A 24,300-nucleotide genomic window follows, 5' to 3' on the forward strand; every position below is an offset into this window, starting at 1 on the left:
AAACATGCACGTATTGGACACGCGGCTATTCTAATCCCACGTTGTGTATATACAAACACGCGCTTAATCATATCCAACGTTGTGTCAAAATTTCAAATCAATTCATGAAGAACTTTTGGAGATTTAAGATTTTGAACAAACGACCATTGACATTTTTATGTTTCTGTTCGGGCTTTTGATTAAAAACATGTGCGTATTCTACACGCGCGTATTGAAATACAACGTTGTGTATATAAAAACATGCCCCTATTCGAATCCAAAATTGTGTCAAAATTTCAAAGCAATCAGTGAAGAACTCTTGGAGATTTGGGATTTTGAACAAATGAACATTTACATTTGTATTTATATTTATATATATATATATATATATATATATATATATATATATATATATATCGCTCCAAGGTTGTCCATCTTTGAGTAGCACACGAGCAGCAGATTGATTTATGTGTAGGTGAGGACAGGGATCCGCTTGTACATGCCACTCCGTAATGGATCTGCCCGACGCGTTTGGAAGCTCCATATGCTTCTCTTCAGGGGCTTTAACGGAAGTGGTGTGCGCAACCGCTAACCCACTTCTCCATTTTCCATATGACACACCCACCAATGGGAGGCTCAAATGAGACTGTGTATTATGGGAAGTGTGGTGCGGAAAGCATAGAATCAAGTCCTGTATGGACCCCGCAAGTGGGCCTGTCCTCGATCCTGTGTACGGCTGCTGTTTCACTTCCGTGACCCCCAAGGATGACGGGGTGGTGCATACTCCACGGCTTGACGGCCGCGTATAAATTGTCCTCCAAGGTTGTCCACCTTTGAGTAGCACACAAGCAGCAGCTTGATTTATGTGTAGGTGAGGACAGGGACCCGTTTGTAGGTGCCGCTCCGTAATGGATCTGCCCGATGCGTTTCGAAGCTCCTTATGCTTCTCTTCAGGGGCTTTAACGGAAGCGGTGTGCGCAACCGCTAACCCACTTCTCCATTTTCCAAATGACACACCCACCAATGGGAGGCTCAAATGAGACTGTGTATTATGGGAAGTGTGGTGCGGAAAGCACACAATCAAGTCCTTTATGGACCCCGCAAGTTGGCCCGTCCTCGATCCCGTGTACGGCTGCTGTTTCACTTCCGTGACCCCCAAGGATGACGGGGTGGTGCATACTCCGCGGCTGGACAGCCGCATATAAATTGTCGCTCCAAGGTTGTCCACCTTTGAGTAGCACACGAGCAGCAGCTTGCGGGGTCCATACAGGACTTGATTGTGTGCTTTCCGCACCACACTTCCCATAATACATATGGTGCTTCGAAACGGGTCGGGCAGATCCATTACGGAGCGGCATCTACAAGTGGATCCTCGTCCTTACCTACACATAAATCAAGCTGCTGCTCGTGTGCTACTCAAAGGTGGACAACCTTGGAGCAACAATATATATATATATATATATAGATATATATACATATACATATATTGTAGCCATACTGTTATAGCGCAACTGCCACCCTGAGGGTATCCTGGCGCTTTGACTCTGCCTGGCCTGACACACGAAAGCAAAGTTACACTGCTCTAGGAAAGAGATAGGACTTCGATCCTTCCTTGAAGGAGGTGAGTTCAACAGCACTCCTTAAGGCCAAGGGAAGGGAGTTCCAGAATTTGGCTGCAGTGTATCCAAAGGAATGGCTGCCCATCCGTAACCTTTGAATTCTGGGCACCACCACCAGACATGCTGATAAAGATCGCAAAGATCTGGCTGTCTTGTACCATGAGAAAAGTTCCAGCAACCGAACAGGCCCCTGCCCATGGAGGGCCCTGAAGACTATGCAAGACGCTTTGAAGCTGATACGCTGGTGGACATGCAGCCAGTGAAGGTCTTTTAACGCCAAGGAAGAGGAAGCCGAGACAGGGCCAACTTAGCTGCCATATTCTGAATGCGCTGCAGCTTACCAATCAAGGTCCAAGGAGCACCCAGAAGCAGTGTGTTACAGTAATCAAGCCTGCTAAGGATGATACTGCGCACTACCTCTGGTCTGGCTTGAGTTGGAAGCATAGGGAGAATTTTACGCAAAGTGCGAAGCAACATCATGCATGTAGCAACTGTTTTATTGACAAAGGCATCCAACTGTAAATTTGGTCCAAACAGGACACCCAGGTTGGCGCTGCAGCGATACCCTGGAAGAGAGGAGGCCAAAAATCCCTAGGCAAAGGGCGAGGGATGCGATCCACGGAACACAGCTATTGAACTGGAGGGAATTAAGGTGCAACCAGTCCGCGGTAGCTGTCATGCAATGGTGGAAAGTCTCCTGAGACAGAGCATCACTGCCTTCGAAGGAAAAAATAAGCTGTGTGTCATCAGCATAATTCATAACTGAGATTTCAAATGATTTGATCAGCCTGACCAAAGGGCGGAGATAAAGGTTAAATAAGATAGGGCTAATTGCCGACCCTTGAGGCACACCTTGCCCCACTTTTCTGATAGCAGATCTATAGGGTGGCAAGGCCACTACCTGATGCCTATCATGCAAATAGGAGACCAGCCAATCCCGGGCTGAGCCAACCACCCCGACTTCCTCCAGTCTGCTGATGAGAATATCATGGCTGATCGTATCGAACACGGCCGACATGTCAAGCAGCACAAAAAAGGCTGCTTGACCAGAGTCGACACGCGAACGAAGGTCACTTAACACAACCACCAGTGCAGACTCAGTGCCATGAGCTGGCCTGAAGCCGAACTGGGCCACGTCCAGGAAGAGATTAGACTCCAAAAAGCTGGACAGATGTTTAGTGACCAGCTTCTCAAGGATCTTAATGGGGAAGGGGAGCAACGAGATAGGTCGATAGTTCGCCGTACAATATTTATACATATATTTATATTTACAATAATTACAAAATGTAATGCTAGTAATTATATGGTTATTTTAAACCACCCAACTGATGTTTCGGCAATGGCTGTAGCCTTTGCCACAGTGATAAATACACCCATGGTCTGAAAGTTAAAAGTCAACTGTGGACTCCAGCATCCATGGTGCCCTCTGCAGGGCTGGCCTCTAAAACTTTGCCTAAGACCTTCCATGTATACAACCTGCACTGCAACTTGTCAAAATAACCCTTTTGACGGTCAGCAACCTCCCTTTTAAATATTAATGTCAACCCCATGTATGTATTGTAGCCCACGAGGTAGGCTCCCTAGTATATAAAAGTGGAACATGTGGAAAACAAATGTCGCAATGTCCCTACAGTGACAAGGACCTAATTGCTATTTTCACTGTGGCAGGCCTGTCTTTCCTATACAGAATAGAGAGTACAGATTACAATATTAATTCTGTACCTCTGGGTTGGAGCCACCTAGAAACATTTTTCAACCACTTTTTAAAAAAGTATTAAAAGCATAATACAGTGGTGTAGTTGGATTTTTAATACATATTTGGAAAAAATAACTTTTAGGAAGTAGCCTTTTCCATACCTGAAACACATGGGGGCAGAGTTATGTCGGACTTGCGCCACGTTTACGCCGCCGTGCGTGGAAATGTGGTGCATCCCTGCGACCTATTTACAACGTGACGCATCTAGGCAGATGTGTCACGTTGTAAAGCCCTGCACCACTTGAAACCTGCATCAGGTTTCATGTGGGCGTTCCGTCGCAGGGTGGGCGTTCCCTCGTAGGAAAGCCCCGTAAAACTGACGCAGTGAAATCTACAAGATTTCACTGAGTCAGTTTTACGACGCTGCTGGGTCAAATCCTTACGCCTGCTTGAAGCATGCGTAAGGAGTGACGCACCACGTTATGTATGGGTGGCCTCTGTACATTGCAGGAGTTGCGTCGCACTTGCGATGCTACTCCAGCAATGCGCCGCCCGTACACCACAAGATGCATCATGCATCTGCCCTTCCTTGCACCATGGTGCGCCGCATTGTAAATGCGGCGCATCTGTGGTGCCGCAAGGAGGGAATTGCGTGACGCATCAGTTCTAGCGCATCCCTGTTGATTTGCAGAGATGCGCCAGAACTCATAAATCTGCCCCATGAAGTATAGTTTACAGTTCCTCTTCAGCATCTGTCAATCAAGTATTTGACCTTAATGAACGGCTCCCAGAGTAGAGACAATAGCTTGGAATTGGAGGTGTTTTCTTCCCCTGACAGGAAAATCAGTTAGGGCGAGTCCCCAAATCTAATTAACTTTATAGGTGTCTGCCCTGTCACAAGTAACTGTCAAGTATCACATGAAGAGGCCAAATCTTTGTCACCATAGTCATACTAGCACAAATCCAGTGGGAGAAAGATACTCCCAGAACTGGCATTGAGTGACTACATAGCAGGGTAATGCTCATTGCCTTGGCCACCCCTCTGGGTGGGCACACAGACTCTGCACAAGGGAAGTGGGATTGTTGCATTAGGAAAAGCAGCAGATGCTAAAAAAGTTGGTGGAGTTGCTTCTTGGAACTTTTACCCCATTGTTTAGGGAACAGCCAGTAATCACCCCCACCATCTGGCAGGTGCCAGACTTAAATGTGGCAAAGCATTTGCTCTAGTTTTCTAATTCAGTTTAGTTTTTTTATTGCTTTTTTATTGTTTTGGTGCAGTATAAATAATGTACGCATTGTCCTGAGTGAAGTCTGTCTGCTCTGTGACATATCTACCAGGGAGTTGAGCTTAGGCTAATTTAGTGACTTTGAGTGTTCACACTGACCAGTGATGTTATTATTTGCTGAGGTGGGCAGTCGCCTACTCCAAAAGATAATCCACTGTCACCATTGCGGCATGTGCAAACTTGGTCTCTACATCCAGAAACAAATCGTGAAGGAGCTATAAGGAGGCAGGAATAGTTTTCTCAAACCACCAAGGTCAGTTTAGAAGCCATCGAGAGACCCCCAAGTTTCAAAATTTAAAAATAAAAAGAGAGCTATTGCCTTCAGGTTCACAGACCTTGAGATGGGTTTGAGGTACACAGCAAAGTGCCCACGGTCTGCAAACCCAGCTCCTGGGTCCAAGAACAAACAGCAAGGGGTATTGGTCTTTGTTGGCTACTATGCACAGTGTGCAGACCTGGTGTTGGGGTGTAAACTCAGCTGGGTGTTCAACAAGTGTACATGAGTCCCCTAGACAGGGCCTGCACCCCAAGAAAGGGTCTACAAACCCTAAAAAAAATATCGGGTATGCAAATTCTTAAAAACATGTTCCATAAACTTTATCTGGCTATATGCTAGGTCCTGTGGCTAATGTCCGCTCAACATGGCTGAAAGCTGCGTGCTTTTGTGGTTATTAAGCTGCTGCGGGTGGGGTATAGATTTGGTTGCGGGCACAATGGACAACTGCTGCTTTGCAGTGCTGAGATAGTTGACCAGTCATGATCTGATGGGTGTGGGGCCTGGCCAAAGGCTGTGCGAAGTGAAGGTTGACTAAAGTTGCAGATTGGGATCAGGAAACTGTTAAATGTGGTATACGATAAAAAAAATATTCATTGAAAAAATGTGAAGTATTGGTTAGCTTTAGTTATAAAACCTTAACGTATGTATAAGAAAAACTCAGACATTCACAGAAATAAAACAAAATTAAAGAAGAGTTGAGGTCATAACTTGAGACTACAATCTGTAGGTCATGCAGCAGCCATGCAAGCACAACTCACACACCAAATGTAGTGCTTATGACCTCACAATATTTATATCAATAATTAACGATACCAAAAAGCACTATGTAATTGATAAACAACCTGCACTGAAACTAATAAATGATACTATTGTCATAGTCATATCTTTTATAGTGTAATGGGATATTGAATTTCATATGTAAGATTATTTACAACACTTGCAGATTGGGATCAGGAAACTGTTAAATGTGGTATACGATAAAAAAAATATTCATTGAAAAAATGTGAAGTATTGGTTAGCTTTAGTTATAAAACCTTAACGTATGTATAAGAAAAACTCAGACATTCACAGAAAAAAATCAAAATTAAAGAAGAGTTAAGGTCATAACTTGAGACTACAATCTGTAGGTCAAGCAAGCAGCCATGCAAGCACAACTCACACACCAAATGTAGTGCTTATGACCGCACAATATTTATATCAATAATTATCGATATCAAAAAGCACTATGTAATTGATAAACAACCTGCACTCAAACTAATAAACGATACTATAGTCATAGTCATATCTTTTATGGTGTAATGGGATATTGAATTTCATATGTAAGATTATTTACAACACTTGTATTTCATCTGTCACTTCAACTGTAATTTAATGAACATTCCACTTGGTGTTCAACATTCTTTATGGCAAGTGAGCACATGATGTCACTCACCAATCACCAAGGCCTCTATGCACTCAGCATTATTTTTATGAAGTATCTATTGTGTTACACATAGAAAATCAATGGTACGTCCTGTTATTTGGAGAACGATCTGCGTTTACTAGAAGGTACTGCATTCCAGCTCTACTTTGGCATCATTACATGAACTGTTCTGGGGTGCAATTAACAAAACACACATAAATGGTCAATTTAGTACCACTTGTGGAGGCTAACTTTATGTAAGGTATTTGAGAGCGCCTTAAGTAACATAGCAACTTTCATAAGGCATCCTTTGAGGCAAATTTAAAAAGGAAGTTCCTCATTTGCTTGAAGACATTCCCTGTGGAAATGATATAATTCTCAGTTGTTCTAGTACCTATACATTTAAAAAAGTATGTCAGTGCAAAACGCCTCTCTGGAGGAACTTACAATGCTGACTCTTCAATCAATGGTCCATATCCTTTAACAGCATTCTCACATGTGGGCAAGAAGGGCATCCAAAGGAGGCTTATGACGTCATGACAATTGGAACGCTGGAGCATCCTTATACAGAATTGGACTCCATGGCTCATTTTAGTCCCAGTGTGACCAATATGGCTTCAGCCATTAGAGTAGGTGTCTGTAGCAGTTGAGAACATACTATTTATTGCATATTTAATACCGTACCAGCATTAGGCCTGATTCAGAGAGGTAAACATTCACTTTTGTGTAAGTTTACTATTATTTTGGTATTCACAAACTATGAGTTAATAGTAATTTCATGATTGTGGAGACTCCACAGTCAGGGCGGAGAGCTATGCTCATAAAGAGAAAGGACAGGCCTATTTTTTATGTGCGGAGTGCTCCACCCGGATTATGGATACTCTACAGTCCTAAAATTAGAATGAACTCGTAGTGTGCAAATATAAAAAAAATAGTGTGTACGTTTACGTTTGTGAATCAGTCCCTTAATCGCTACTGACTATTACCTCAACAAAATGACCCTTGCAATATTATTACCTCGTTTGGCATTATATAGTGTATCATTTATTTACGAAAGATAATTTCATAATACATGGTCAGTTATTCTAGCCTGATGTAATGTACTTAAAATAATGCAATGTAACATACTTAAAAGGATACAATAACATATTTACCAATGTTTGAGCTTAATAATAAAGTTAGCGTTAAAGTTAGGATCAGGATTTCATTGTTTATAAAAACTTTGCTCCTAATTCGAAATTAATTAAATACAATTGTTTAAGTAAATACTATTGTTTAGTGCAAGGATTAGGAATTGGGGGATAGTTAATATTAGAGATGGCTGAGTTTTCCTTTTGTTTAAAAATGTAATTAAACATATCACATAATAACAATGGGTTCGCATTAGGGTTAGTACTAGCATTTGAGTTAAACTAAGAGTGCCAGAATTTACTCCAATTAACTTGAATTTTTATTCACTTGAAAAGTAATAATATGATAGGATAATTTTATTACTGTCAATAGCTTTGAAACAGTAAATTACTTATATATTGTAGTAGCTTTTTCTAGTTCCAACTCCATGAACAATATTTACCTATACTTAAGGTTAGTATTATCTTTAACGTTAGGGTTTCACAAGTACTCCTATTTAATTTAGTCAAATTGGTTCTCTGTCCCCACTTTTGCATAGGCTGTCTAAAATAGAGGAAAGGTTAACTGTTTTTGAATCCAATGTCATGCAGAATTTTGGTAACTTGGGGCGTTTATTGGCACCAAGCGAAAGTGTAAGGGCTAGCAGAACTGATGACCTTGGTAATGTTATATCTGGTAACCCCCTTTGCTCTAATCCCCGCGTAGAAAGGCACATTTCTTTAAAATCAGGTGCGATGGGCAGAAATGCGAATGTTGTGGGCGTAAATGATGTTGGTATACCCCATGTGGGCAAGAATGTGGGCAACCTAGGGGTTAACCCTGATGGCTTGATTCAGACCAGTTCTGGTGTCCAGGGAGGGAAAGCATGTGGACCATGTGGGAAGCCTAAGGGTGATCAATTAACTTGTTTGACACTAGGGCCTCTGCGTCAGGAATCGCAACGGACGCTTAGGGGATTGGTGTGTGATTTAATTACAGAGGGTCCCCAGGTCTTACATCTTCCTCCCGCAGCTGCATCACTGGTAGTGGTCCTGTATAATGTTCCAGACTTACGGGATGCCCAGTTAGAAAACACAGACCAACTGATGGCAAAAACCAGGCACTGGTTCTCCACCCATTTGAAGGAAATTGGGGTGTGGAATCAGAATATCTGTAATCAGATTATCATGGCTAGGCGTTGTGCCTGGATTGGTCACTCCAGGAAAGAAGGAAATGTGGACTGTATAGTAGTACATTTTAATAATGTGTTTGTGGTGGGATTCTTGTTGAAATGTCTAGGGAGCACAAATTCAGAGCTTAGCTCGAGTAATATTTGTCTTTTACCATTGGGTTTTTTCTATAGACCACATTTTACTCAGAATGGATGGCAGACAGTTAGGGCATTAAACAACAGAAGAGATATACAGGGATCCAGCCAGAGACTCCCATTTCCACCCTTAACTCTAGCCAATAGATTTGCTCCAATATCAGAATTAGATAATTGTGATTGACTATACCCTATAACTCCTACCTCGCTGGAAAATGTAATTACTCACTCTTATCTGCCCCCTGTGTCCAACCCACCTGTCAAGTCGGATTTACATGAGGATGCAGTAAGGACTACGAGTCAGGATAAAGAGGGTAGTGAGGTTAGTTTTATTGCACGAAAGATAGGGCCTAGTGCAGAAACCGATATAAACCGCCTGAGTCAATCACAGTATGAATGCCCAAATATAATGACATGGAACGTAGCTGGAGTAAGGAACAAATTGCAGAATATAAACTGGTTAAATAGTATCGAAAAATGTGACATGGTTTTAATACAGGAGACATGGCTTACTGAGGAGTTCTTTGTGAATGGGTTTAAGACTATTGTAACAAATGCGACCCCCTCTAATTCGGGCAGGGCCAGGGGTGGTTTAGCAGTACTCAATTCATTGTCTTCCAGATTGACTTTAAAAAAAACGTACATAAAGGCGCCAAATTTCCAGTTTTTATATTTTTCAGTAGAAGGTTTGCAGAATATTATAGTAATACATTTTTATAATAATATTTTTACCTCTCCGAGACATGAGGTCATTATAACTATGGATAAAGAGTTGATGCAATTTATGAAGATTGTAGGCCAGGACTGCTTTGTGATTTGGGCAGGAGATTTTAACATAGAACCTTGTAATCTCATGGCTGGTAAGCAAGCCGGTTATGAGGAGGAATTAGGTAGCCCTTTTGCACATTTCCCTCATAATACCTATGGTGAAAATATAAATTTCCTCATGTTCAAGTATAATTTAGAAATTACAGAAAAGTTTTTAAAAGAGAGTGGGCGTGAGGTTAGAGGTAAAGTTTATACCTTTGAAGGAGCAAGATCATCCCCATGCATTGACCACTTCATTATTTCAACAAGTCTTAGGCCCATTGTAACTGAATGTTTAGTCTCCCATAGCTTATTGAGCAACCACCATCCCGTGGTAATAACTTTGAGGATTCCGATTAAAATACAGCCTCAATTAAATAGAGAACTAAAGTTTGCATTAAAAATTACCCCGTGCAGTAGGGAGGAGATAACCACCATGCAGAAATTATATAAAGAAGCTCTTATTCAGAGGAAATCAGAGATTAGGGTTAGAGCGTCGGAGAACTTGACGAAAGCTGCAGACCTTAAAGATTCAGTTTTATTTTAGAAAACTCTTGACCATCCTTTTTTTAAGGACACTCAATCTGTAAAGATAGACATGGTAGTGACACTTACGGAATGGCTCACCCATTTCGAGGCAATTTTTAATGAATCCAATCAGGGTATTTTTAATTCTGGGGACAATAAAGTGATAGACTTAAAAAACACAAAAGTAGGGTGCATTACTCAAGATGAAATTAATACAGCCCTTAAGGACAGTGCCAGTGGCAAGGTGGCAGGCCCCGATGGGGTCTCTACCAACATTTTTAAATATAATATGGACCTTTGGGTGCCCGTCTTGTATATATTTTTTAATGCAATAATTAACGGGGTGATTCCAGCCACTTGGGCGGAATGCTTAATAGTCCCCATTTTTAAAAAGGGGGACAAAAGTAGTGCTAGTTGCTATCACCCAATATCTTTGCTTGACTCAACATCGAAAGTGATGGGCCGAATTCTGTTGGCCAGGCTAGAGCAATGGGTAATTGAAAATAATATTTTATCTGTAGCTCAGTATGGCTTCAGACCGGCGTCGGGACAGTTGAGCAGTGCTTGAATCTTGAACTAATAATAGGTAAATACACATTTGCAAGGGAGGGCTCCCTTCACCTCTGCTTTGTAGATTTGTCAAGTGCATTCAACTTGGTGAATCATTCAAAGCTATGGGAGACATTGAAAGGGATGGGTGCCCTGGATGATATTGCTATTTTTTGATCTCAGATTTACGCTCAACTATCAACCAAGATACGTTACGGAACACGTGGGGAATGCACTAAGCACTTTAAAATTACCTGTGGAATAAGACAGGAGTGTACTGTTGCCCCTCTTTAATTTTCACTCTATATAAATGGTGTTGACATCCTGTTGCAGAATTTAGGGGTCGATGTCCCAATGATCAGAAAATGGGCCACGCCCCTATTTTTGTACGCCGATGATGCTGTTCTAATTTCCAGAACAGCAAACAGCTTACAGACCCTGATGGATAATTTTACCAGTTTATGATGGAAAAACACCTAAGAATTACCCTAAGTAAGACTCTGGTTATGTCCTGTGGTAAAGGAAACATCTGTCCTGCGGTAAAGGAAACATCAAAACAAGATCTCATGTAATAAACGGGGCATTAATAGAGAGAACACTTACTTTTTCTTACTTAGGGGTTCTTTTTAATAGTAGGGGTATGTGGAATACACATGTAACTCTATGCAAATTGAAATTTGTGAAAATTGTGGAGGCTATCTTCAGGTTCTCTCAAATTATTGGTAATAAACCACTTCGGGAGATTTTAAAATTGTACGGTGCAAAGTGTATCACCGGGACTTGTTACGGTGCGGCCCTATGGGGCCAGACTGACACTATGCCTTTACAAATCCTTGAAAACAACTTTTTAAGATGCTTGTTAGCCGTTCCTGTTGCCACTTCCTCCACCATCTTGCATAGAGAAAATAGAACTCCGTATATACACAACTCAATTAGCCTGGCCGCTTTAAATTTGTGGCATCGGGTCTGGACTAGGGAAGAAACTCACTTTACGAGGGATTTTATTTTAGATTGCCTATCCCAAGACCAATGTAAGAATATACCATGGTTAAGTTACATTACTGGTCTATTAGAAGAATGCAACCTAAGTGTGAATGATATTCGACCAGATGACGCAGTACATATTAGCAAGGTTGAATTAAAAAGGAGATTTCTAAGCGCGAGGTAAGACCTAAGAGATGAGGCCACAAGTACTAAGAAGACTGTTATATCCTATCTTGAGGGCCCCATTGTTACGGGCTTACAACCATACCTTGTATTTGTAACAAATGTACAACACAGATTCTACTTAACCAGACTGAGGTTGAGCACACTACACTATCTATTTGCCTTCCCTAAAAGGGGCAAGTGGTGCTCTAAACTTCTGAATTGTCCGTGTGACGGTAGGTCCAAACAAAGTACCCTTCACTTTTTACTTTTTTGCAACTTTTATATGGATATTAGGAAAATGTACCGCCGTCCAATTATTAAGGTTAATAGCCTGTTTGCCTATAAAACTGCTTTTAATTATTTAAGGAATTTTGAAAAAATGACAGTCTGTAATGGAGTGATTTGTTATATACAGTTGACAATGAAACAAAGAAATGATTTAGCTTACTTAGAAAAACTGAATTATGAATTAATGTAAGCACGTCTGTATTATGAACCTGTATACTTTTTTTAAATCATGTTAAAATTGTGTTTTTAGTATTGTGTTTGGATAAAATTTAGATCTTGATTATAAATGAATTATTGTATTTTATAGTATGCTTTTATGGACATTTTTAATGATCCGAATAAAGCTTGATTTGATTTGATATGATTTTAATATTATACAAATACTTACACTTTTTTATTGACATCATATAGTGTAACAGTTAGGGGTATGAATATTTATGACATTGTTTATGGATGTATTCATTTACTTGTTATTGGGGGTTTGTAGTGATCCAGCTTGTAAGATAGTGCCACCTTGTAGTGCCGAGAACAAATGAAAAGGGGAACGCAGGCTCTGTTGTGAAATCATAATTTCCTTCGATTTCGATAAAGATTACTATGGACTACCATCCATTGGTTTGACAGGAGAACAGCTATCATTGAGGTGCTGTGCCCTCCTACCCGGCAATGGTGCCATAAAACCTACTACACTATTGGTTCGTAGCCATCTGTATGTACTGCTATGAAGATATCAACAATGAAGAAGGGGGAGAGAGGGGTTAGCCTTCTTTGCCTAACGCCTCTCTCCGCCACTTCGGAAAAGCAAAGCTGCACCATATTCACAAGGACATGGTGCAGCCTTGCTTTTCTCCCTACAATGGCGCTATGTTTCACAACTTTTCGCCAACACACGCACCCTTGCACCAGAGTGTACAGGGTGTCTATAAGCAGTGAGGTATTGTTTATGTACAGGAATGTGTCCCTTACTGCACATGAACAAACCTAAAATGCCAGCACAAATGTAAGTTACTAAACAGCATTTTTGAAAAAAGGTTTGTTTATGTACAGGAAGGGACACTTTCCTGTACATAAAGAAACTGTGGCAGGTTCTATTTTCTATGTGTGCTGCACAAGGCAGTACACATAGAAAATGCAAAAACGAGAAATAAAGCATTTCTCCTCGTATTGCCAACTCAAGACAAGGGTTTTCCTGGGCTTAAGTTTGGCATTTCATCCATTTTACGCTGCCCTTGTGAATAGAGGGTAGTGTAATTATCAATGGGGAACGCCCACCACAACACCCACTGCACGCCCCTTTCAAGCTAAACACAGTGTGAAAGGGGGCCTATTCAACAGACAACATTAAGTGGCTTAACGCTGCCTTGTGAATAAGGCGAAGCCCCTATCGCCATGTGGTGGCGATAGGGGCTTATGAATATGCCCCATTGTTTGTTATGTACTATCTGCACGCTGAAATGTTTGTGGTCTGTAGTCAGAATCTTGTTAAGAAGCTTATCTTTGAAAGACTGTTTCCCTTAGTCCGGTGTCAGTCAACTTAGTAAAAAATTAAATGAAAAACCTGACACACAAACAATGAAAAATGTAAAAAATGAGGCTTAATATACTAACTGCTAATTACACTAGACTGCTAACACCACGGTTTCGTCATTTTTGGTTTGCTCCATCCCCCCGCCTTCCAGTAATGCAGAATCCCACATAACAGGGCAGTGTTTTACACAACAGCAACACATGGTCTTCGCTCTGCATTGTTGTGAGAGAAACCAGGTAGCTACTTTTAGAGCCTTATGGCTGTGCAAAATTGCATTTGCCCTTTTTAGCAACGTCGATATTTAGCATTTTTTAGCCAGGAATGTCTGTGAAGTTCCCTCACTGTAATTTACAATTACTGGGAAAGTGGGCTCCACCGCGTCTGCCCAAGCACTGGACATCGCTGTGCTTATTTGTAAATAGCCAGGAGGAACATAACACCATTCCTTTGAAGTTTGCAGCGTTCATCAGATTTTTTTTATATCGAAGGCACAGCTCTCCAGGAATGTAAATCATTGCAGCTCTAATTTTACAAACAGATTAAACCCTTGTTATAGCGTAGGTAGAAGTGATGAACAACAAACACGTGTTAGTCTTTCTTCATATATTTTATTTAGGTGTTTTAGGTGTTATATACCTAAAATGAATGGCCTGGCCCAGTTTTACAAAATGTTGCGTAGCGCAGGACTGCGTGAAAATCAGCAGGTACGCTTTGCTCAACTGGTAAAAAAAAAGAAAATGAGCAACGTTACATTTATTAAGAGTTGCATGATGATCATGGTATTTTCTAAGCATGCACTAAAAATGGCATTTTAGCACAATGCCAAGCATGATTGCTCGATGGCGCACAAGCGACCACGTGCTGACTTGTGTGAAATTTGTACTTGCAGTGCAACCCCCAGTGTACATAGCAAGTTAAGGATACCCAGCATAAAGGCCCAGATTTGGGGAACATCCTTTACGACGCGGATGTTACCCCGCGCTACCATTATGACGCGTCTTTTACAACGCAAGTCGTAACCACGACTTGCGCTGGAGGGCGCTCAAGGACAAGGAATAGTTAATTTACTATTCCAAACCTTCCCTACTATCCACGGGGACTGGTGTTGGAATAGTAAATTAAACTATTCCTAAGTCCGCACCCTACAGCGCAAGTCGTGGTAATGACTTGCGTTGTAAAACACGCGTTGTAACGGTACGCATGGTAATAGCCCGCGTCGTACCGTCATATATCCCCCAGGTTTACATACCTGTCACATAAGGCAGGCAGAAGCTCAATAGCCAAAGTTGCTTCACTGTTTTGCTTAACATGGAAAGAGCAGACAAGCACCATGCCTACAGAGATTCGTCATTATCCTGCTATGGCGCACAATCAGGCTGCCGAGAGCACATACATACACCTTTGCACTATGGTGCAAAGGTGTCTGATTCAGTCTCGCATTGGTTTTGTACTGGAGGGTACCCTTCTGGTACAAAATACTATGCCTAGGCAACCTTAAAATATCTTCTCACCTTGGATGTGCGCGGTACAGTGCACTACACATACAAAGTGGAAAAAGTTAAAAGAAATAAAAGCCTTTCTCCTTTTTAATGCCTGCTTTCAAGTGGCATTATTTTTTTGGGCACAAAGCCCTGTCCACTGTTGTTACTAAGTAGAGTTTTGCATCAAAAACCATGGTTGGTTGTGAAAGAATACCCCTGTACCCCCCATGGAATGAATGCTCCTTTGACGCAGAGTAATGCAAAGCAGCTCTGCACACTTGTGCTACTTTCAGGCAGCTTTCAAGCGCAAAACAAATATTTATTTATTCATGGGGATTTGTTCCCATTGTTTCCCCATGTTTTCATTTAGCACAAAGACTTCAAGCCAAGCCAGGTTACACCTATTTTAGTAGATAAGCCTTTACATGATAACCCGTTTGCTCTATTCCCTTCCAATGATGCCTGCCTTACATAAATAATAGGAGCATTGGGCTTCGGGGCCTGAGAGGGTGGTCGGTGGATTTCCAAGACACAAAGCCATTTTGCACTGTGCAAGTGTCAACCTTTCAGCACAAAATTCTGATCAGCGATGCCATTGGCGCTGCTTTCCTTTGCAAACTTTATTTAGTAAGTGTGCCTTTGTTATTATATGTTATGTTAAAGAAATTTGTTACCGCGCACGGACACCAATTTGTTTCATGGCGCTCAGAGACAAGTGGAAAGACAGAGCAGTCGGGTGTGAGCGGAGAAATTAATCATAAGCTAAATGAAAAAGATAGGTTTTGAGAGATTTGCGGAAAATGGTGTAATCAGAAGAAAGCCGGATTGAAAGAGGGAGAGAGTTCCAGGTAGAGGGAGCAAGAAAAGAGAAACAAGAGCCACCATGTTTTTTACGTTTGAACCTGGGGGTGATTAAGAGGTTATGTGCAGAAGACCTAAGATGCCTCGAGGGCATTTGACGTTTGAGACTAAGAGAGGTGAAGGCAGGGGCAAGAGCAAAAAGAGATTTGAAAACAGTACAACCCATTTTGAAAGTGCAGCGGGAAGTGACCGGAAGCCAATGCAGTCTTTTTAGAAGGGGCATAACATGTTGGTGCTTTGGCTGTTGGAAAACCAATCTGGCCGCCTGGTTTTGTACCAGCTGAAGCCGGTGGAGGTGGTACGCAGGGATCCCCACATACAAGCAGTTCGCATAGTCAATGCGAGAGGTGACAAGGGCCATAATGACGAGTATGAGAGCCTCTGTGGATAAGAACCTACGGATTTTGCCAATTCTGCGTAGATGGTAAAAGCAGGCCGAAGTAACAGAGTTGATTTGAGGTCTCATCGACAGGTCACTTGAGATGATGACACCAAGACTCTTCACGGACTTGACTGGGCAAGGAGGAGGGCCAAGAGCTTGGGGCCAAAAGCTGGAGCTCCAAGGATTTGAGTACCCCCCCTATTAAGACCAACTCAGTCTTGCTGGGGTTGACCTTCAGCTGACTGAAATTTATCCACTCAGAGATGGTGAGCATGGTGGATTGAAAGTTATAGCAAGAGGAAGAAGAAGAATCAATAGGAAAGATTAGCTGTAGGTCGTCCGCGTAATTGAAGATGGTGACAGAGGTGTGACGGAGAGAGGCTAAGAGGGGTTGCATATAAAGATTAAACAGAAGGGGCGATAGAGCAGAACCCTGGGGAACACCACAGGAAAGTGAAGATTGGGGGGCGGAGAAGGTAGAAAGCTGAACTGATTGAGATTGTTGTTGGAGGAAGGACCTGATCCAAGTTAAGGCCAGGCCCTGGATGCCCGCATTTCCGACACGGTCGATCAAAATAGCATGATCGACCGTGTCGAAAGCGGCCGACAGATCTAATAGCACCAAGGCCTGGGCCAAGTTCTTGTCAGCCCCCTGTCTCAGCGCATCCATTAGGGCCACAATGACCGCTTCCCTAGAATGGGCCGGTCTAAAACCGGCCTGCTGGTCATCTAGGAAGTGAGATTTTTCAATGAAGGCGCTCAGCCAACGGGTGTCATGAGTCTCCAGTACCTTCCCCAGATAGGGGAGGAGGGAGATTGGTCGATAATTGCCCAAAACAGTTGGGTCCGAGCCTGGTTTTTTAAGAATAGGTACTACAACAGCTTTTTTGAAAGCATCGGGGACAGAGCCTGTAGCGAGAGAGTAGTTAAGAAGGTCTAATGGGGGACCTGGACAGGCCAAGAAAGCATCTTTCAGGATTTGAGGGGGGCAACAGTCATTGGGGGAACCAGAACTTACTACATGTAATAGAGAAATAAATTCAGACTGAGAGATAGGGGGAAATTCGTGCAAGCGGCAGGGATTCGTGGGGGGTAGAACACAGATATTAGGTGAAAAAAAGGGGGGAAAATATTTTTTTAATAGCTGTGATTTTATCAATAAAGAATAGATTGAGGGAATCGCAAAGAGCCGGTGAGGGTTGGGGCTGGACAGTAACACGATCCGGAAGAGAAAGTTCAGCTACAATGGAGAAGATGTCCTTGGTTTTTGAGGCTGAACTGAGAATTTTCTGGGAATAGTAGGAAGATTTGGCCAATAGAATAGATTTCTTGTACAATTTTAATAGATCCATATTAGTGGTTCTTAGTAAGGGGTCATAATTTCGTCTCCACCGACGCTCAGCTTGTCTAAGGGCTAATTTGTCCAGTTTTAGTTGATCAGTAAACCAGCGCTGAGCGTCATGTGGGCGTTTAGTTCTGATAGTTTTCACAAGGGTGACCACATCACTAGCTTGTGTCAACCATTGATCAAGGATAACAGTTTGTGTGTTGATATCAGTGGTGTCGCTAGGGAGTGTGGTAGACAGAATGTAATGAAAGTGAGAAGTATCAGCCTGCTTCCAGTTCCGTGCCGTGAAATTAGACACCGGTGGAGGACGGGTAGACGGGGAAGATTTTAACAAGAAAGAAATAAAAAAATGGTCAGACCAAGTGCAAGGATAAACTGAGGGGGGGAAATGTCCAAATTTGCCGTCCATACCTGGTCGAGAGTGTGGCCTTTATTATGAGTCGCTACTGAAATGTGCTGCTGACAGTTCAGGCCGCATAGGAGATCTGTGAATTCGACCGACAACCCACTTTCCCGAGAGTCTGATGGCCAGTAGTTGAAATCACCTATAATCAGAATTCTTGCAGAGTTGATAACTAACTGAGAAATGAGATCACCAAAATGGGAAGAAAAAAGGGGCATATTAACAGGAGGGCGGTAAACTAGACACAGATAAAGGAAAATTTAGATGACGTGAATTTCAAGGTAAGAATATAAGAATTTGGGATGGGAGTATTTGTCAGAGTTGTGAAATGAAATTGAGAGCGAATAATAGCAGCGACTCCGCCACCCGTCTGCCCGTTGTCTTGTTGGACTGGAGGATGTAAAATCCCGAGGGGATAGCAGCAAGGATATCGGGGGAAGAGTCCTCGTTTAACCAAGTTTCAGAAAGATGCAAAATATCGATGTTGCCATTGTCTAACAGTTGGAACACTTCCAGTTGGTGTTTGGGAAGCGAGCGAGTATTGAGGTAGACAATAGAGATAGGATGGGAATCAGATGAGCTAGTAGGGGTGGGTGTGAGGACAGCATTATTATGAGGAGTAAGGGAGGGGGCCCTAACCCAGTTATGATGAGAGCGGTGAGGAGTCCATATGCCACAGGCTTGAGCAATACCAGCCACATGGGGAGCAGGGGGACCAGTGCATTGAAGAGAATATGGATCCTGGGAGGAATATATAATGCGACAAGCAGTATGCGTGGCCCCGGGCCCCGGTCGGCCACGGACGAGCGCAGACGGGCTTGACTTAGGCGTGACTTTGGCGCGTAGTCGGCGCTCCCGCTGCGCTCGTCCGCTGCGCTTCCTCCAAGTTGCCCTTTATACTTGTTGACGTGACCCACTAGACCGCTAACCTGCAAGGTGGAGAGGCAGGGCGGAAGTGGTGGAAAGCAGGAAGTGGCGCTCATGTAGACGACCCTCCGCTCAAACGGCACAATGCCAGGGCGGGGTCAAGAGCGGAAGGAATCAGGTGAGCAAGTTGCCGTGCCCAGTAAGTTAAAACACAAACACATTTGGGCATAACAACAAAATGTCAATTTTAAAAAGAGCAGCTAGTAGTCAGCTGAATGAAGTAGTAAAAACATCAATAGCGCTTACACACGCCCGCAGCCTTACTCGCCACGGTTGTCTGACTGGGGAGCCTGTCATCGCACTATAAATAGGTAGGAGCACTGCAGCCACTAGAGCGCTAACCTGCAAGGTGGAGAGGCAGGGCGGAAGTGGTGGAAAGCAGGAAGTGGCGCTCGTGTAGACGACCCTCCGCTCAAACGGCACACTGCCGGGGCGGAACGGGGTCAAGAGCGGATGGAATCAGGTGAGCAAGTTGCCGTGTCCAGTAAGTCAAAACACAAACACATTTGCGCATAATAACAAAATATCAATTTTAAAAAGAGCAGCTAGTAGGCAGCTGAATGAAGTAGTAAAAACATCAATAGCGCTTACACACGCCCGCAGCCTTTAGAAGAGATAAGTCCATTAACCTCATAGGAGCGTCGAACGTTCAGCGCCCAGTGCTGAACGTTCGAAGAACGAATGCTGGCCCGACAGCCAACGGTCGTGCGCAGCACTGGCAAGGTAGTGCTCGCGAGGACCGTTGGCCGACGGCAGCACTTAAGGGGTTAAGGATATGCTTGTACACACAAGACCGAGACAACAAGAGAAAAAAAAAGACACTACCATTCATGAATTAGGAAAGATCCCTGTGGGCAAGGGTAATTTTCCATGCAGAGGTTGTAATGCACGTGCCCTATCTCCAACAGGGAAGTCTGTGGATTTAGATCTAAAAAAACTGGATTCTCAACACCCACACTAACTAATGTGGTCTACAGTTTCACTTTTCCATGCACCTGAGATATGTAGGAGTGATCACGAGGAATGCCAGAGTGAGAATCAATGAACATCATAGTACCATAAGATGTGGGAAAGACAATACCAAGCTCACCAGGCATTTTTGGGAATTGGGCCATACTAACAATGACTTGCGGTGGGTAATCTTGGGCAAGGTCTCAGGTAGTTGTGTCCAACTACCAACTAAACTTCTTTATTATGAACAGCACTGGATTTATAGTTTAAGAATAGACACTCAAGGCCTCAATGATGACATAATCTGGAGTCAACTGCAAAGGTAGTACATACTCCTTGATTATGCATAGTGATAGGTTTACAGGTTAAGGATAATCACTTAAGGCCTCAAAGGTGGCATAATTTGGAATTAATTACAGGTTACTAATACAATAATACATTTTATTAACCTTTGTCCTGAGGTCACCACACTTACTATGACATGTTTCTAGAATTTCAGAGATGCTTTTCTAGAATCGCAGATGGAAGTAATCAAAGTAATGTAGAGTATATCCTTCTGACAAATATTGAACTGAAAACCCATCACTTGAAGGTCAATAATAGAGGACAAGAAACACCAGTGAGGAGAGCAGTTGCCATACTACTGTCTCAGCTCTTGTATGATCAATCACATGACTTGCACGTAGTATATGAGATTAAGGGAGCAGAAAGTTTGACATCACATGGATTGATAATCCGATATCAAGGCTGTTTTTTGCCTGACAACACACGCGGCATAAGCTTAATCCAAAGGACACTTAGCCTTGGTATTGATAGGAAATGAAGAAGGAGAGATTATTTATAGAGAGGACTTTATTCCTATTTAAATACTTTCCGGCATAAATCTAAAGAGCCTTCAGCATCACTGTTTTGTTTTAGTAACATCAGCGCTCCATATCCCAGACCTAAATTACATCTTTCGGGCACCCTAGTAAGATTTCAAAAGCACAGTACTGTTGAAAAACATGAGGGTGAATATGTTTGAAAGGTAGATATCATGCATAGAATGGCCTACGTAATAGGGGATCTCTGTAGGAATTCCACATAATTGCGTACTTGCCGACACAGATAAAAATTGTCTTTATTAGTGTTATAACTTTCTAGGACTTTTAGAAAATCTGCAATGTAGAAAGAGTCCCCTACGAAACATCATCACGTAATAAATAGTCACCCCATATGCATTTACTGAAACCACTATTGGAAACAAATGGAAAGGAGCCTACAACTCCCAAGCATCTGCAGGCCAAAGGCAGCGCGTGACCGCAGCAGAAAATCTTGTGATGTAGGCCTGGGCTGACAAATGGTCACTGGCCCCTCCACACTAGTCCAACATGGCCGAGGCCGAGAAAATAGGTGTGGAGAGAGATGCTGTACCCTGTATGGGTATTTACAACAAGGGGTGGTGAGGGACAGAGTCTCTGAATTAAACAGAATACTCTCACCCAGTCAAGAGATCAGGGCTAGATCCAACACCGTTTTTTAGCTCACTGCACCATCCCAGTTTCAGAACCTGGCTGTATGCAAATTAGTCTGTTCCTGTCCCAGTGCATGATGGGAACAGGGCAAACCAAACTACAAAAGCCAATTCTTACACTGGGAAGGAAACAAGCTACCGGGGACCGGTTTCTGGCATTTCAGCCTCTTCGGCCCGGCTTGCTTGAATCCTGATGGTGCAATGAGCAAGGGACTCACATCTGAGCATACCCTTCCACGCTTAGGGTGGACAAAAATATTTACAACAAGGGGTGGTGAGGGACAGAGTCTCTGAATTAAACAGAATACTCTCACCCAGTCAAGAGATCAGGGCTAGATCCAACACCGTTTTTTAGCTCACTGCACCATCCCAGTTTCAGAACCTGGCTGTATGCAAATTAGTCTGTTCCTGTCCCAGTGCATGATGGGAACAGGGCAAACCAAACTACAAAAGCCAATTCTTACACTGGGAAGGAAACAAGCTACCGGGGACCGGTTTCTGGCATTTCAGCCTCTTCGGCCCGGCTTGCTTGAATCCTGATGGTGCAATGAGCAAGGGACTCACATCTGAGCATACCCTTCCATGCTTAGGGTGGACAAAAATATTTACAACAAGGGGTGGTGAGGGACAGAGTCTCTGAATTAAACAGAATACTCTCACCCAGTCAAGAGATCAGGGCTAGATCCAACACCGTTTTTTAGCTCACTGCACCATCCCAGTTTCAGAACCTGGCTGTATGCAAATTAGTCTGTTCCTGTCCCAGTGCATGATGGGAACAGGGCAAACCAAACTACAAAAGCCAATTCTTACACTGGGAAGGAAACAAGCTACCGGGGACCGGTTTCTGGCATTTCAGCCTCTTCGGCCCGGCTTGCTTGAATCCTGATGGTGCAATGAGCAAGGGACTCACATCTGAGCATACCCTTCCACGCTTAGGGTGGACAAAAATATTTACAACAAGGGGTGGTGAGGGACAGAGTCTCTGAATTAAACAGAATACTCTCACCCAGTCAAGAGATAAGGGCTAGATCCAACACCGTTTTTTAGCTCACTGCACCATCCCAGTTTCAGAACCTGGCTGTATGCAAATTAGTCTGTTCCTGTCCCAGTGCATGATGGGAACAGGGCAAACCAAACTACAAAAGCCAATTCTTACACTGGGAAGGAAACAAGCTACCGGGGACCGGTTTCTGGCATTTCAGCCTCTTCGGCCCGGCTTGCTTGAATCCTGATGGTGCAATGAGCAAGGGACTCACATCTGAGCATACCCTTCCACGCTTAGGGTGGACAAAAATATTTACAACAAGGGGTGGTGAGGGACAGAGTCTCTGAATTAAACAGAATACTCTCACCCAGTCAAGAGATCAGGGCTAGATCCAACACCGTTTTTTAGCTCACTGCACCATCCCAGTTTCAGAACCTGGCTGTATGCAAATTAGTCTGTTCCTGTCCCAGTGCATGATGGGAACAGGGCAAACCAAACTACAAAAGCCAATTCTTACACTGGGAAGGAAACAAGCTACCGGGGACCGGTTTCTGGCATTTCAGCCTCTTCGGCCCGGCTTGCTTGAATCCTGATGGTGCAATGAGCAAGGGACTCACATCTGAGCATACCCTTCCACGCTTAGGGTGGACAAAAATATTTACAACAAGGGGTGGTGAGGGACAGAGTCTCTGAATTAAACAGAATACTCTCACCCAGTCAAGAGATCAGGGCTAGATCCAACACCGTTTTTTAGCTCACTGCACCATCCCAGTTTCAGAACCTGGCTGTATGCAAATTAGTCTGTTCCTGTCCCAGTGCATGATGGGAACAGGGCAAACCAAACTACAAAAGCCAATTCTTACACTGGGAAGGAAACAAGCTACCGGGGACCGGTTTCTGGCATTTCAGCCTCTTCGGCCCGGCTTGCTTGAATCCTGATGGTGCAATGAGCAAGGGACTCACATCTGAGCATACCCTTCCACGCTTAGGGTGGACAAAAATATTTACAACAAGGGGTGGTGAGGGACAGAGTCTCTGAATTAAACAGAATACTCTCACCCAGTCAAGAGATCAGGGCTAGATCCAACACCGTTTTTTAGCTCACTGCACCATCCCAGTTTCAGAACCTGGCTGTATGCAAATTAGTCTGTTCCTGTCCCAGTGCATGATGGGAACAGGGCAAACCAAACTACAAAAGCCAATTCTTACACTGGGAAGGAAACAAGCTACCGGGGACCGGTTTCTGGCATTTCAGCCTCTTCGGCCCGGCTTGCTTGAATCCTGATGGTGCAATGAGCAAGGGACTCACATCTGAGCATACCCTTCCACGCTTAGGGTGGACAAAAATATTTACAACAAGGGGTGGTGAGGGACAGAGTCTCTGAATTAAACAGAATACTCTCACCCAGTCAAGAGATCAGGGCTAGATCCAACACCGTTTTTTAGCTCACTGCACCATCCCATTTTCAGAACCTGGCTGTATGCAAATTAGTCTGTTCCTGTCCCAGTGCATGATGGGAACAGGGCAAACCAAACTACAAAAGCCAATTCTTACACTGGGAAGGAAACAAGCTACCGGGGACCGGTTTCTGGCATTTCAGCCTCTTCGGCCCGGCTTGCTTGAATCCTGATGGTGCAATGAGCAAGGGACTCACATCTGAGCATACCCTTCCACGCTTAGGGTGGACAAAAATATTTACAACAAGGCAATGATGCACTGGGCCAGGGACAGACTGATTTGCATATAGCCAGGTTCTGAGCTGGGATGGGGCAGTGAGATAAATAACGGTGATGGATCAAGCCCTGATCTTTGGACTGGGTAAGAGTGGTCTGCTCAATTCAGACACTCTGTTCATCACCACCCCCTTTTGTAAATCGATTTTGGCCACTATAGGTGTGGCAGG

This window comes from Lissotriton vulgaris, chromosome 5 (assembly GCF_964263255.1).
Source record: "Lissotriton vulgaris chromosome 5, aLisVul1.2, whole genome shotgun sequence".
Lineage (NCBI taxonomy): Eukaryota > Metazoa > Chordata > Amphibia > Caudata > Salamandridae > Lissotriton > Lissotriton vulgaris.